This window comes from Lichenostomus cassidix, chromosome 2 (genome assembly GCF_008360975.1).
Source record: "Lichenostomus cassidix isolate B80296 chromosome 2, HeHo_3.0, whole genome shotgun sequence".
NCBI classification, from domain to species: Eukaryota; Metazoa; Chordata; class Aves; order Passeriformes; family Meliphagidae; genus Lichenostomus; species Lichenostomus cassidix.
In genome coordinates, this window is record NC_139482.1 from 124,116,077 (window position 1) to 124,131,623 (window position 15,547).

General features: G+C 34.2%; 1 long non-coding RNA gene across 1 annotated transcript; it reads right to left on the reverse strand.

The window, feature by feature from the left end:
• Positions 1-8,608: 8,608 nt before the first annotated feature.
• LOC146442178 (uncharacterized) lies at positions 8,609-14,654 on the reverse strand. Its single transcript, XR_014849562.1, has 3 exons — positions 14,483-14,654; positions 10,796-10,867; positions 8,609-8,971 (listed from the first exon to the last, which is right to left on the reverse strand). It is a non-coding gene; the product is annotated as an uncharacterized LOC146442178 (long non-coding RNA).
• Positions 14,655-15,547: the final 893 nt, after the last annotated feature.

Genomic DNA, 15,547 nt, shown 5'->3' on the forward strand with positions numbered 1-15,547 from the left:
TTCAGAGTTAATATTAATTTGTGGGTATTTATCCACATCCTAGGCACTTAAAATTAAATTCCAACAATTTCCGTACTTTAGGTAATGTGGTGAACATTTTGGCTTTTTTTGTTTTTTTAATGAAAAGTAAGAGAAATAAAGGTAGATGGGCCTTTCAAGGTCACATAGTCCAACCTCATATCCCAGCAGAGGATCATGCTATTTCATATGTGCTCTAATCTCTCTTCCCAGAATTCACACTAATTATTTTTGCACTATCTATTATGGACAGAAACTAAGACATCTCATTTCCTTTATATTTGCAGCACCTTTTTTGTCTGTTTGAAGACTACTATAGAAAAATCCTTCATCCTTCTCACCTCTAAGTAACTTCTGTTCTTTTATCCTCTCCTCATCAGTGACATTGCCAGAGCTCTAGGCATTTTAATTGTTTTTATCTAAAGCTCATTGAAGATCAGACCCTCAAACTGAACACTAACCTGCAAGTGAGATTTTGCCTAACTAGAGCAGTGTGTCTTAAAAATATCCTGCTATTTGAAAATCATTAATTTTCCTCTGCAAGAGACATGTTAGATAATCCTTGAACCTTTTCTGTGAAAAAACTGCTTAGCTCTGTTTTCTTTTATCATGCTCATAAACCTGAGTACTCTTGCCTACATGTGGATACTTGCACTTGTTAAATGGCAATTCATTTTATGTAACAAATGTCACTTGTTTTCTGGTATGTCTTTACAACTGTTTGAGTAATTGTTCTTATAGCACAGGAGGAATAAAAGTTAATTGAAGTTCTAAAATGTTCTGGCTTCTCAAGTCTTGCTTTATTTAAAAATAGACTTTTTTCTTGTCACCTGCCTCCATGATTTCTCACAAAAAATGTTAATGTTGCTGATTTTATTTCATCAAGTATCTTGGGCACACAAAAATAAGTTTTATCAGCCCTGGATTATCCAACAAATACTTAAGTTTTCTCACTGCTTTAAAAGGTGTTTTTAGTGCGATAAGAGATTTTATCTATTTGTCTATTACAAAAATACCCATGCAGTTAGTGAAGTTTACTTTTTAACTAAAGATAAAAGTAAACAATGTATTACAAACTTTTATCTTTATGGTATCATTTTTAGTACCTTGCAATTATGCTGATCAGAAAAATTTGTCAAAAGAGTTATAATTTATAGTTAGCTTTTCTCTCATCTGCATTGCTTCTTAATCTTTCCCAGAAGGCTCATCTAGCACTCTTCTATGCCCATGGAGTCTACCTTTTCTGAAATCTGTTATTTTCAGCCTGTTACTCTCCTTCCTTCCATTTCTGATGGTTAGCCATTTCCAGTGGATATTGCCGTTCATCTGCCAACTCTTCTTCAGGATTTGCATTCTCATCCAGTTTCTCCTGAGTCTTTAAAACCAAATCTAGAATAGGCTCCCTTTGGTTCACCATTCTATCTGTATATCATGGTCTTGCTTTCTGATATATTCCTTTTCTAGCAGCAATGGGTTTAACTAACCTCTAGGCTGGTGTTTATCATCGGTGGCCACACACACCTGGCTGGGAAACTTTCACCATATTCATTAGCTCTTTAGCTTGTAAAGTAAATATCTAACCATGATGTCAGTATATATTTGAGCATGCAGATGAAACATACACATTCCCTGACCTTCACTGTCCAACTTTACTAATCTCCACAGATCTTGAAGGGAATCTACTGTGACTTGTTAGCATTTAAAAGTCTTCTTTCTTAATATCTATGGAAGAAAATGATATGTCTCCGTTTCCCCTTCTGCCTATAATTTCTGAGTAATGAAAGGCTTTTACATTTATGATCAATTGTATTGCAACTGGGAAAAAATATAAATATTTGGTTTATATATATCAATATCAATTAGGAAACTAGATATCATCATGGGACAGTCTAAAGGGCTATTAGATTGGGTGATTTTCAAACTTCAAGGAACCACTTTCCTCATTGACAATAAATCACTACAAATATAAATTGCCAGTGTTGTGTATTGACTTACTCATTATCAGCTATTATCACTAAATATTTAAGAAATTCATCCTTAGCACTCTAGATTAGCTATGGGTATGCAATACCAGCGAGCTGAAACCCTGTGACTGATGCTGACAGTGTTTAATCTTTGCAGTCTAAGATCAAAGTTAGGAAGTTTGAGAGCACTTCTGCATGGAGAGCTGGAAGCAGCATGGACATTTTCTAGCTTGCTCAAAAAATACTGCTTACATTTTCTCCCAACATAGTTCATCCTGTTTTGGGGACAATACTTATTTTAGTTTTACCAGGCATCCTTCTTGCTCACTCTGGAGGGTTATCTTTATAATTTTTTTACAATGTATTCAGAATAAATGTATATTTTCATTATAAAAGACAAGACAAGCAAATGTAGCCCTGAAATAAACTCTCTTCTGTCTATCATAAATTCTTGGTTTTATCCTGATTTTACTGTTTACACTTTTTACTTTAGCCCACCTGTACAGTTGTCCCAAAAGTTTCCATGTGCTTTTCCCTGATTACGTATTATTTGTGTGTTTATGCTTCACTGTGTTACAAACAATCTGTGTTTGTTGCTGGTTATCATTATCAGTGCTACAGTGCTACAAAATGGTTGTAGACGAACACAATTACAGTATTCAGTAAGCAAATATCTTGGTTCAAGGGAAGTAAATAGTCACTACATCTTAGTAAATGCACTTCGCCTCTATGGATGTAACTGCTTTGGCTTCAGCCTCAATATTTGAATAATCATGCTTACTTTCTGACACAACTGTTTGACCATAATTTCTGTTATAAGTATATAATTGGCTTTGGGGTTACATCTCTATCTAAACATTCATATTCTGAAAATAAATTTTCTTTTATAATAACCTAATGTATATACCAATAAAAAGGGACCACTAGATAATCTTGCAAAAATATCTCTGACCTTGAGCAGAAATACATGCTAATATTTCCTGCATTTGTTTTTAAGGATACTTTCAATGCAAGCATGAAGTTTTAGCTGTAAATTCACCCTTAGGACACTCTCTTGGCAGACAAACCAGGACACTTATACCATGGTTATTGCAGAGACATCGGATCATTTAAGTCCATTGCATAAGAGACCAAGTCCTCGGGGTGTCTGTGTATTGTTTCCAGCTGACAGAAAACCTGACCTGCAATGATGTTTTGATCTGGAAGCATAGCAGCAAAGAGAAAAACTCCCCAAGGAACCAAGAATGCAGTTTTGTTTGATAGAGGAGAAAAACCTTAGACTGACATGTAGGCATTGCACTTTCTTATTAGAGTGTGTGATAAGCTTGTCCATGACAAGATACAGAATTTCCTAGAACCTTTTCCTGTACTTGTCTCTCACATTAGCTTTTAGAAAACTGGTGAGGGAGAAAAATGTTAAACCAGTGGAAAAACTTCCTGTGATAGAGACAGATTTGAAATGTAACAGCAGACTGTCCTGCGGACATTGCTAATGTGCTCATTGCTTCTCATAGATAGGATGTCCATGGCTGTTGCAAATACATGTGGGTGTCTTTCAGCTGCCCATTACAAAGCATTTGGGCTTGCTGCAAATCATCTCTTTTTCTAGGGTGTAAGGGTAATAGTAATTACATGCTCAAAATTCTCTGACAGTTTTCTACATGTTTTTTGGGAGAGTCAAACTGAATAATATCTTGTTACATGGATTGCTGTAGCATTCGTCTTTATATCCTCTGGTAATCCTCTGAAATGCTCCTCAATCCAGCTAGATGCATTCAGTCAATGAAATAACACTTATTTCTGGTGTCCACAGAGCTGACATTAAGATAATCATTCTCATTGAAGGCATGTGCTGTGTGAAACATCTGTTATGTTTGTGATATTGTTTAGAAGAAAACCTACAGTTTTATTAAACAAAAAAAAAAAGAAAAAAAAAAAGAAAATTTATTCCCAGGACAAAGTTCTAAGCCAACACTAACATTTCAAATCTTTCTTTAGCGATAAAATTGTAAGCAATTTGGGTGATTGAACAGAGTTAAAATTTTGTTTTGAAATAATTAAGACTACTTGTTTTGATAGTTTATATGCCTTTCCAGAAATGTATTTTTCTACTTGTTTTTCCTTTCATGATGATAATTTCATTTCAGATGATCCTGAATAATAGGTATACTGTGAATTATGAAAGGTAGGAAGGTAATAGGAAAATGAATCATAAATACATTGCAAAATTCTTATCCTGAAATAATTGCATGGGAAGTAGATGACTCACTCTTAACTATTGTATTAGTGACTTCTGTGAGAAAAATGAATACAAACCTCATTAAAGCTATGAAATCATGTTATAATAAGAGAACACCTCTATTGAGATGATAATACTACAGTAAATTTATGCTGCTTTTTGCATAAGTATTCTGCACATGCAGTTCATATTATTACACCAGCAGCAGTACTTTCTTTGATGGTCTGTTTTTAGAAGCGTAACTACTCAAGTGGCTTGCCACAAAGAACAGGCTTGCCACAAGAACAGAACTGTTGTCCCCAGTCCACAGGGACAACAAAAAAAATTAAAGTTTTTGGGTCCATGGTCGGCTGTTATCTATGAGAATGCATGTATCTTTCAGTTGACACTTTGAGAGATTTATTATTTGGTAAACCAGAGCTTGCACTCAATCTAACTTCAATCTGTGTGAAACTGTATTGCATAATACTTGAATCTGAATGCAGGGTGAATTTTGCCCCTAGTGTTAAGTGAATAAAATGGTGAAAAGTCCATCCATTCAACCCAGGCTACTTGCTTCACTCTTCATCTCTGTTGATGTGACCTAGTGCTTGTCATTAATATCCATGTTAATATCCATGCACTTGGAAGAAATGTCTGGAGAGCACTGTGCCTGATGTCAAGAACGCTGCTGCTGAATGAAAATAAAGTGGGTTCTTTAACAACTCAAATACTGTCAAGTTATTTTGACAATTGATTTTAAACATTGCAACAAATATTATACGAATATTGGAAATCTCACTTGCTGAAGTCATAAACCCTTCCTGAATATATGGCAAGTAGGACCAAAACCCAGATGGGACTGGATTGCTAAGTCCAATATGTGTGGCTACTCACTGGATACGACATACATCATTCTGGTTTTGTCACCTTTAGATTATGGTTAATTTATGGTCTGAACAATGCTTTAAATGGAATACCATAAAGAGTGAAACTGAAAGAATGATTAACATCAGCAAGTGCCTCCAGAATATCAAACCTACTGTGAGAATGTATTTGCAGTGATCTGTGTATATTCAGAAAATCTCATGTTTCCTACACACTGTAACTTCTCCATGGAGGTGCAGGCTAACTGTACATTACATTTTTGATAAATACAATACCATTTTGATGCAATATATTGAGTACTAACTTAATCTAAAAACCAATTCATGTGCACTTACCTCATGCAAGATGTCAAAGAAAACAGTAAATAACCACATAGGTGCTAGATTGCTACCAGAAACCACATAAATCTGTAGATGATTATGTGTTAAATACAGCAAATGTCAAGTAAAAATGTTAGAGTTTGAAACCTGCATGTGGCAAAATGATGTACAGCAACATATTGCAGTCTGAAATTGTGATATACCATGAAAACAAATTTTAATTTTCTAAATGCAAGGCATTTAACATAGGAGAGAATTCCACCATACTGTAGGCAATGGTTTGAATATCTTGCCAATACACGAGTATCTAAATAAAAAGCGAGACAGAAAAAAGTAATCATTAAAAAGCATGGGGCTTTCACTGATTAATTAGTCAGGATGGGAGCCATATTCCTTTCATTTTCTCATTAGTCAATCTCAATCCAGCTTTAAATCTCCTCAGGGTTCACTGCTACTAATGATTCATTCCATTTAGCACAATGGCTTATTTTCTGTAAACCAGGCTTTTCTTCTCTGGTGAATTAACGTTGTACCCGTATGGGCAGCAGTGAAATAGCAATAGAATTCAGCACAGCTTGTTGAATAAGCTTCAATAGAGACATATGTCAGTAAAAGAAGCAGTTATTTCGAAAACAGTTTTTAAAATCTAGATTTTTCTTTTCCAAAGATACCTGTTTTGTCATAAAAGCAGAAAAACTGTAACATGCTAAAATCTATAATTTAGTACCCTTTCTAAGAAGTAATAATTATTACTTAAGATTTTTTCACAAATTATATAATTAAGATTTTTTCACAAATTATATAATTAATACTTAGAATATGGAATTCTTTAAATATTTTCTTCAAACTATCATTTAAACTTGAACTGTTTTTCAGAGTGGGACCTGATAAGAATTTAGAACCTTCTTTCTTCTTAAGTAAAGCTTCATTGTCAAATTTTAAACTTTTCACAAACTTGAGCTTTTGCCAAAATTCCAGTAACAGTTTTGCGGCAATGGAGAACATTTTTACATAGTAAGATAGCTGTTGAGGAGTTTCAAAGTCTTGTCTCTGTATTTCTGATGAACAGGTATGTAAGGGAATTATATGAACTGCAGAATAATTTTTTCTAAGGTACCACATTACTTTTCCATATGATTAGTTTACAACAGTGGGAGTGTGAGAAAACCAGACAGACATTAGTACTGACTACATGGGGAAACATATCACTGTACCATCATCTGTAACATCTTTACTTTGCATCAAAGTGATCATTCTTGAATAAAAGAGAAGCTGGAGCCAAAGAAACTCCAGCAGGACAGCTATTCAGTTCCGTGGAATGATGAATTTCAAATATTTGGCTCCAGTCTTTATAACTCCGGTTCCTTAAATATATCCCTTCCTTCTTTCTGCACAAGTCAAGGGAAGACCAAGTTCCTCAACTGAATGTCAATAAAAGAACAGATCATCTTTCAGGTCAAGGAAAGAGATTCACAGAACTATTTGAAGGATTTTACTTCTCTTAATAGAAAACTTACTTTCCAAATTTTGAGAGAACATTGATATTATTTACGCACCATTCAGGGTCACTTTTTGTGTATTCGTTCTTCAAACCTGTTGAGACTGGAAATTATTTTTTTATAACATTTTAGTTTGAAATTACTGCTGTCCTTTCAAGGGGGATATTTATGATTCCTCCAAAGCCTCAAATTTTTATTACAATATAAGTAAACTTCATGTGAATTCCCAAGGAAAGTATTTGAATTGCCAGAAAGATAATTAACTTCCTTTATTTTACCACAGTTTTCACCTTAGTCTCCTCAGACATACTCTTTTTTTAAAAGTTTTTTGATGTTTTGGTTTCCTATGTTTTTTTTTTCCTTTTTGTTTTTTTTTCAGACAATGACCTAATATTTCATGGGGCAAACCCTTGACAGGATAATAACAGTATATATTTTGTATTTTCTCTTGTACCATTTCTGTAACTGCACAGTAAGTTAAAAAAGCAATAAAATTTTGATTTGAGTTTGATATGAATGATACATTTATTGTAGTTCTGGAGAACTGTACATATAGAGAAATGCAATTAAAAATATTTCTCTAGATTTATATTGTGCTAATTTGGGGAACACTTTGTAAGTTGTCATGTGTTACAAAACCCATGTGCTCAAGCAGAGGATGATTAATACAGGAACATGGATATTCAGCTCAAAATTCTTTCCAAATTGCTTTTGGCACAAATCTGCATCAGGTGGAGTTATGGTAAAATGTTGTTTTGTCCTTAGACGAAGGAGGAATTGAGCAAATAAAAATGAGAACACTGGGAGAACAAAGACACAGCTCTGCCCTGGCTTTAAATGAAGACAGTGAATTAGTCAGAGGACACAGGGGAAAAGAAGCCTTTGCTATGGCTAAGAGACTGATGCAAAGCTCTTTGAATTCACTGGGGAAGAAAACAATTATGATATTTACTAAGCATCACATTCAGCTCTTGGTGAATAACTGAATCACAGCAGCAGTTAACATTTTCCATTTCAAATCCCAAATGAACACTTTGTAAGTGGTAAGTAAAGACTGGGATGGATTGTTTAATCTCCCAGCATTTTCAACCCTAAAATTACCCTACTTGATTTTAAGTTCAAAACAAATACCATCTATTTTCTAGAGGTCTAGCTCCAGAGGAGTAGAATTAATGTTTCCAAATTCTTCAATATTTTACTATATCATAAGGTTAAGTCTGTAATACTGACATTGTCTCCCAATCAATCTTACTGGAGCATAGGGAGTGCACACCAGGACAAGGAGGCATAAAAACCTCAATTCACTGCATCACTGAGTCTATATATAAAAGTAGTGGTAATGTCACTGTCACTCTCATATTGACTTTGTTTTGTGTTATTTTAACTCGTGGTTATAAATGCATGCGTTTGATTAATGTATATCTCATGCTGGCCAAATGAAAGACTTGCTGGTCAACAAAGTAATGTAACTTTAGTTATTTTGCTCATTTTCCTAATAGACATAGTTGCCTGCCAAAGTAAACCAAGAAATTTTATTATGGATTCCCACCTCTATGATAATCTGGAAAGTATTAGTATTTCTTTCAAGGAAATTAAAATGCCATGGATAGTCAAATGCTTTTGAAGATTTCAAAACATTGAAGGAATATTTAGAAGATAACAATTTTACTTTTAATTAAAATATATGAGAAAAGTGTTTAGTAAAAATTTGGAACAAAAAATATTATTTCCCCCTACCATTAGTATTAGTCAATGTGACAGGGAACATTAATTCCGTGTGCACTATATAAATGAAGTGATTATTGAAAAAAAAAAGTTAAAAGAAATTTTTTATCCTTATTATTTAGTGATTTTATGTTAGTTGTAGAGGTGCATAGAAAGATTCCCATCTCAGGCATGCATGGTATTTTCAGAATAAATGCCATTTTTACTATTTTTGACTCTTTATCACCTGATGAAGACACAAGAATAGAAAGATATAAAAAATTCAGCTTAATGGCAAAACTTCTTTCACTATACTTGTAAACAGGCGATCTTCAAAGCTCTCTTGTCCCAGGAAAACAACTGAAAAAAACAAATCAAAGATCTACCATTAAAATCTCTGTGAAATATTCTGTGAGAACCAATTGTTTATAAAATCCTTCTATTCACTTGACTGAGAAATACAATATCATTGTACTCTGAATCACACCATCTCTCATCTGAACAACTACACTGACGTTATGAAATCATAGAAGTGACAATGAAATTACTTCTTCATAAACAATTACAGTGTACTGTATCCCATTTTTGATTTTTTAACTACATTCATTATACAAGATGAAAATTCAAGGCTTCAAATCGTCAGTTTTAAGTTTCTCACATTGCCTCACCTAACCATTAAGACTTTGAACAGCAGCTATTCTGTATTATTCAAATCTTATGTGAGCTGTGTGGATTTATGGAAATATTTTCGCTTAATTTTTTAATTTTTGTAATTTTGTTTGGTCTTGCTAGAACTCCCTCAAAACCTAAATCTACTGAAAAGGTGGGGTTTTATTTCTTTTCTTTTCTTTTTTTTTTTTAAAACCAAATATACAACAGTACCACTCAGTTTTCATGGAGGAACAACAGAATTTTAACTTTGTTCAATAAGACTCCTACCCAATTCTGATTTTTTTAGAACTATAGGACATTCATGATACAGTTTAAGAAGTCTCTCTTTTTCTTCTCAAAAAGGTGGAGACTCTGCAGAGTATGACTCAAAGGTTTAGATAGAAAATTATGGAAAAAAATTACCTCTATTCAGTTTTAAAATGTGTTTTGACATTTATTTTAGCCTTATCTAGATTTTTGCACGTCTTTCTCAGAGCTGATGATCTTTCCAACAGCTGTGGGTGTCTTTGGACATACACCAGTTAGAATTTACTCACCATATGCCAACTGAGCAAGACAATGTAGTGCACAAATATATGCCAAGCCATCTGCACTAAACTACCAATAAAATACACATTGTATCATGTAAAGCAAATTATTATTGCTATACTTTTATTACGTTCTTTGCATAAGGTGGCTTTCACTTACACATCTCTTTAGAAAACTAGTCAATTACATGTAATTATTTAAAAAAGACTGATTTGTTTAAGAGGCAAGTTACATTATTGCATTTTGTAAAATGTTGATTCAAGGGTTTCATTGTAATTACGAAAATTTACTTATTTAGCTTTAAAAATATCAGCATGAGACTATATCTTGTCCTTTATCATGAGATGCCACCACAGAAAGAGAACACTGTCCAATGGTGATGCCTTCATTGTTCACTAAATATTGTTTGACATGATAAATGCAACACCATCATCTGGTCTTACATCCAAAGAATGGTCTATTTTCTGAGTGAAACTCTCTTGACTTTTAAATACCATTGCTGATATTTCTGATTCTGTATGCCAGGGCTCTCACAACTTTTTTGATCACACATTCCATTAGTAAAAATTTTCTGAGCACCCCAAATATTAATGTATCTATATCTATATATCTAAATATTTGTATATATGTTTATGTATTTATTAATACATTATGGACATTTGACACTGACATTTTAATATTTTCTTCTCCCACTCTACTAGACTGTCTTGTGCATTTCTATCACACATGCCCTTTTGGAGACCACTGCTCTAAATAATTGAGTGTTTTGTATGTGTATATATATATACAGGTACATATATATTTTTATGTATATGTGTGTATATATACATATATATATGCACATGTATATGTATGTGTCTATAATACAAATTTTTTGTTTTACAGAAAAATCACTAAGTAATAGTTATCTTTTAATCATAACTATTGGGTATATAATCCCACAAAATGCTGTTAAACCAATCAACCACTGGGAGCACAACTTACAGACAAACACCAGGTGAGATGGATATAAGGAAGCAACATGACTGGAGCAAGTCCATACAACTTTTCCTCCACCTAAGGAAAAAGAACTCTCATTGCTTCAGCTAGAGGAAGTGATTCATCAGCCAAACTGTAGGTCAGCATGCATTATTTTAATATTAACTGTAAACAGGCTTTGCAGTATTAACATTAAAATTTACCCACAGCCACATTTTTTAGGAAAGTCAATAATCCTAGTATTCTCAGATGGTGTATAGGATAAAATAATCATCCTCTTAGAACTTATCTTCCAATACATGGAAAGCAAAAGTTTTCTCTGCTACAACTGAGAAACAAAGACCTAACATTGGGTAAAGAAAATATCCAGCTATAAAATATAATCATTACTTTACCTTGTTCTCAGTGTCTGGTATCAAAAAGCTCCTCAAGTCAGCAAATTGGCAGAAGAAATATAAAGAGAAAATACCCATTACAGTTAAGAGCAAAAAATGTCAACAAAACATGGGATCAAGTTCCTTCAGAGGCATGTTTGTTTCCCAAATAAAGGCCAAAAAACCTATGTGCTCCCAACAATCTCCTCCAGACATGAGACTTCCTCACCTCCTTTATTACAAGCCCCCCAGAGGTGAATGGCTCTCCCATCCCTCAGCACTCCTTGCAGCCAACTGCCCAGTAAATGGTCTCCCAATGACTGCCACACGAATCTCACCTGGCTGTGCTTTGTCACAATCTGGGGGAGAAGGTGGAAAAAGGGAATAAAAAGAGGGATCTGCATTAGGCCTTCTCTGCACAATCAGCTTTTCTGAACTACTAGAAGGGATCAACATGAAAACTCAGATCAGCGAAAGAAAGGTAAAAGATATTCAGTTCTCTTTGTCCTGCAGCAAAGTAGCTGAAATGTACTCAAGGGTGAAAAGGCGAAGGTAAGCCTCATCTGTGCTTTGCTTGCAGTCCTGTGTCCTCCTTTTTTTCTTTTGTTAGTCTGTTCCAGGAGAAGGAAATCCACTGAATGTGTAACTCAGATTCTGAGATATAAGGGGTTCTTTAAAATACATAGGAATAAATCATTACCATAGGCATTCACTGAAGGAAAAGCAAAAATGGTTTCTCTTTTCCTTAAAAAAATACCTTTTATGTTCCAGTTAAATATAAAAAGAATGAGTATAATGGTAAGAATTTAATTCTGTTTCATGGTATTTTATGTTTCCAGATTTACTAATTTTAATTTAAAAAAGAATTGGACAACTGTTTTTTCACACTTGGTTTTAGGGACTATTTTATGATGAAGTAATAGTCAGGAGATTACACTGCAGCTAAAAATACTGTTTATAAAATTTGTTTGAAAATAAATTACTGAACACATAGAAGTAAACTTCAATAAATTACTGGACCTAATGAGCACTTGGGAATGTGTTTTTTTAGGTAATTAAATTTCAAGCCAGTAGGAGTTCTAGAAAAGAACCTTCTTGTACTTCAAAAATATTACACTTCTATATCAGTAGAAATGTGCTTTACTCTTGGAATTATATTCCTGAAACAGTTTGCAATTTCTTTTCATGAGAGATCAGGTACCAAGGGAAAAAAGTGTTTTCCTTACTTATAAATGTTCTTAATTTATCTATATTTTATTACTGATAACCTTGATACATCTTGGCAAACTCTATATCTGTAATGTCTTTAATAGCCTTTCTTAGCTCAGTGCCACATTGGACATATTTGAATGTGGTTATTGCAAATCATATAGTCTCTCAGCAAGGCACAATTTTGTAGAACTTTTCCATATATTTTTCCTGTGACTACAATTTTGAATTTTATTAAAGCAACCTCAGGCTTTTTCTAGGTTTCAGTGGCTCAGAGGAGTTCTACATATGCAGTGATTCAGAAAAAAGATTTTTTTTTTTTAAAGTAGCTGTCTAGAAATTAGGTATTCCTGCCATATACTCAAAGTAGATGGGCAAAAGACCCCACTACAAACCCATTCTTTCAGTGTGTATTCTTTATGTATGTACAAATAAATAAGTAGGAATTTTTATAGGTTGCTTGTTGAAATTCTCTACTTCACTGATTAAAACCCTGAACTGTATTGGAACTAGATTTTTGCAGGCACTGTAGCAGATCCACTAAATCGGATTTCTGCATATCACAGTCAATATTATCAGCATTGTGACATGATTCCTAAAGGTGCCATTTTTTTCAAGTATTGCAGTATAGTACAAATATATTTGTTTCCAAAATTTTAGTGAGTTGGCCATCATATTACACATAGCATTAGAGACAAAAGGAGGAGAAAGAAGAGGATCCCTTTTAAATACCTGATATTCTGTATCTGATTCCTACTCATATAAATTGTCTTCTTAATCTTCATATTACTCTCTAGCAATTTCCAGTAAAATCGTGTCTTGGTTGGGTTCTGGTTTCAGAAATGTGCTGCAACTATGGCAAATGAATAAACAAATAAAAGCAAACCAAAATCCCCAGAACTACACAGCCCTCAAGTATGCACTCTAATGCACATATAATAATTTACATAACCATAACTGAAGGGTTGGGTAAAAGAACATATTATTCTGGTTTTTCACACTTAAGCAAAAAGTTAAGTCTGCAGTTTTGCTAGCAAAAATTCAAAGAAGTAATGTCTGTATCTCAGTGTCTTGTTTTTTAACTTGTACTGTTTCTGTGTATGTGTCTTCTCACATTAAAGTAATGTGGCGAGATTTTTCTCAGTAATATGAATTGTTTTGTGCTGGGTGCAAAAAGTCTCATATCATTCTGGCACATTATAGGAAAATTTAATTAACTTGTTCCCAAGTTGGTTATTTAAGGAGTGGATGACAGAGGAAGCAGGCTAGTGACTGGGTTAGCCCTGACAGCTGTGTGCCAGACCTCAGGCTCTTCAGAGGTGAAGCAAAAGATGAGCACTCATGAAGATCAAACGCGTTTCTTTAGAGTGGGAGACTATTCTAAAATTTAAGAGAGACATATGTAGTTAATGTAGCACATATTCAGAGTGAGAGCTTTCTGAGAGGAGCCTGAACCTTTTTCAGTGAGAGAGGCCTCTTCCCTTCCCTTAAGATACCACAGAATCAATGTTGGAAAATACCTGAGATCAGAGAGTTCAGCCTTTAAAAGACAGAAACTGAAGCTGCACGCTGGACAAAGTAAGATGTTAGAGAAAGAACTGTACTTCACATGGTAAATTTGAGTGGATGTAGAATGTGGAGATAAGGAAGGGACCTCTGTTAGCATTGAGTCTCGTGTCAGTCTACAAATTTATTTTTAAACATTTAGTTTACTTCTGTCTGGATTATCCATCCTTTATTGTTCTTTTTAACAAGTTTTCCTGCTGTGGTTTATTTAATTTCCTAACAAAACATTATTTAAAGTGACAGGAAATCTAATATAATTTGTTTTCTACAAGTAATAGCTGTTAGAAAAGGAAGCTTGGAAAAAGAATAAAGGCTTGGAAACCCTCAGGTCTTTGTTGTGCTTCCCTGTAAAATAAATATCTCTAGATTTAGAGGCTGATGTTTCCACAATTATTTCTGCCACACTGGGATTTGTAAAAGCACTGGTTTATTATCTAAGCAGAGAGAGACAACTGTTGTTTAAAATCTAACTTGTCTTACTGATCACATTTCGAATTGGAAACTCTTTCTGCAGCAAGGCACAATTGTTTAACATCTAACTTACCTCACTGGTCACATTTGGAAACTGTTTCTGTCTGTGCTGACTCTATTGCCTTCCTGGTAAATAATGTTTTGGCTCTCTTGAAATTGCTTCAGCTTCTCTGCAGTCTCTGTGGAGTTCTCTGGAATTGAACTAGACCCTCCCTTACTCTCCTCTCCTCTGCCCCCCTCCCCAGTTTTAATTAAAATGCTGAACTTAGAAGTAACTCTTTTTACTTCCAATTCAGCTGCTGCCTTTGACTGTTTATGTAGCTTACTCAAAAAAGTTAATGAATCCTCTAATAGCAGAAGCAGAACGAGGCATGTAGTGAAGATTAACTGAGAAAAAGTGACATTCTAACTCTCTCTTTCACCCTGAGCAGGAGAAAGGTGAAAATCATGACGTCCACAGTTGCAGAGGATCACCCAGCTGCCTACAAAGCAGGGAGTGCTAGAGCGTGGAAGTGCAAATCGATAATATCTGTCACTGCACTTTATCTGCTGTAACAGGGGAAGGTTTCTGTGTATCTTATTAACTGTAAACAACAAGCCAATATTGCAGGGGCATTGGACATGCTGGCTGTGCTAAGAATCCCTCTGGATTTCCATAATATGCCTTCTCTTGTTATTCGCTTACAGCTTAGATATGAAACTTTACTGTGAGCTATAAATTAACATAAATGCAGCATTGGTCACTTTACAGGTTTTTCTTCTTCATTTTTTGTCTTCTTCCCCCTTTTTTTTTTTTTAACACATAAATTATGGATGAACTATTATTCAATTTATACAGCCTTATCTCTTGAATACCTTAAGTCCAGAATGATGCCAAATTCATAAGATTACACATTTCTGGATGAGAATTTTTTTCTCTCTCTCAGCAAATAAAATGTACCAGGCCATGTTTCTTTAAGATATTTCTCTAAAATATATCTCATTTCACTATAGCAAGATATAGTTCTGCTTCCATTTGATTTTTTTTTTTCTTATGAGAATGTGAGATGTTCTTTACAGAGTCAAACCAAAAATTCAGTGCTACAATGACATTAGTGAAACAAAGCAGGTGTCCAAAATGCTTGCCATACCCCAGTAT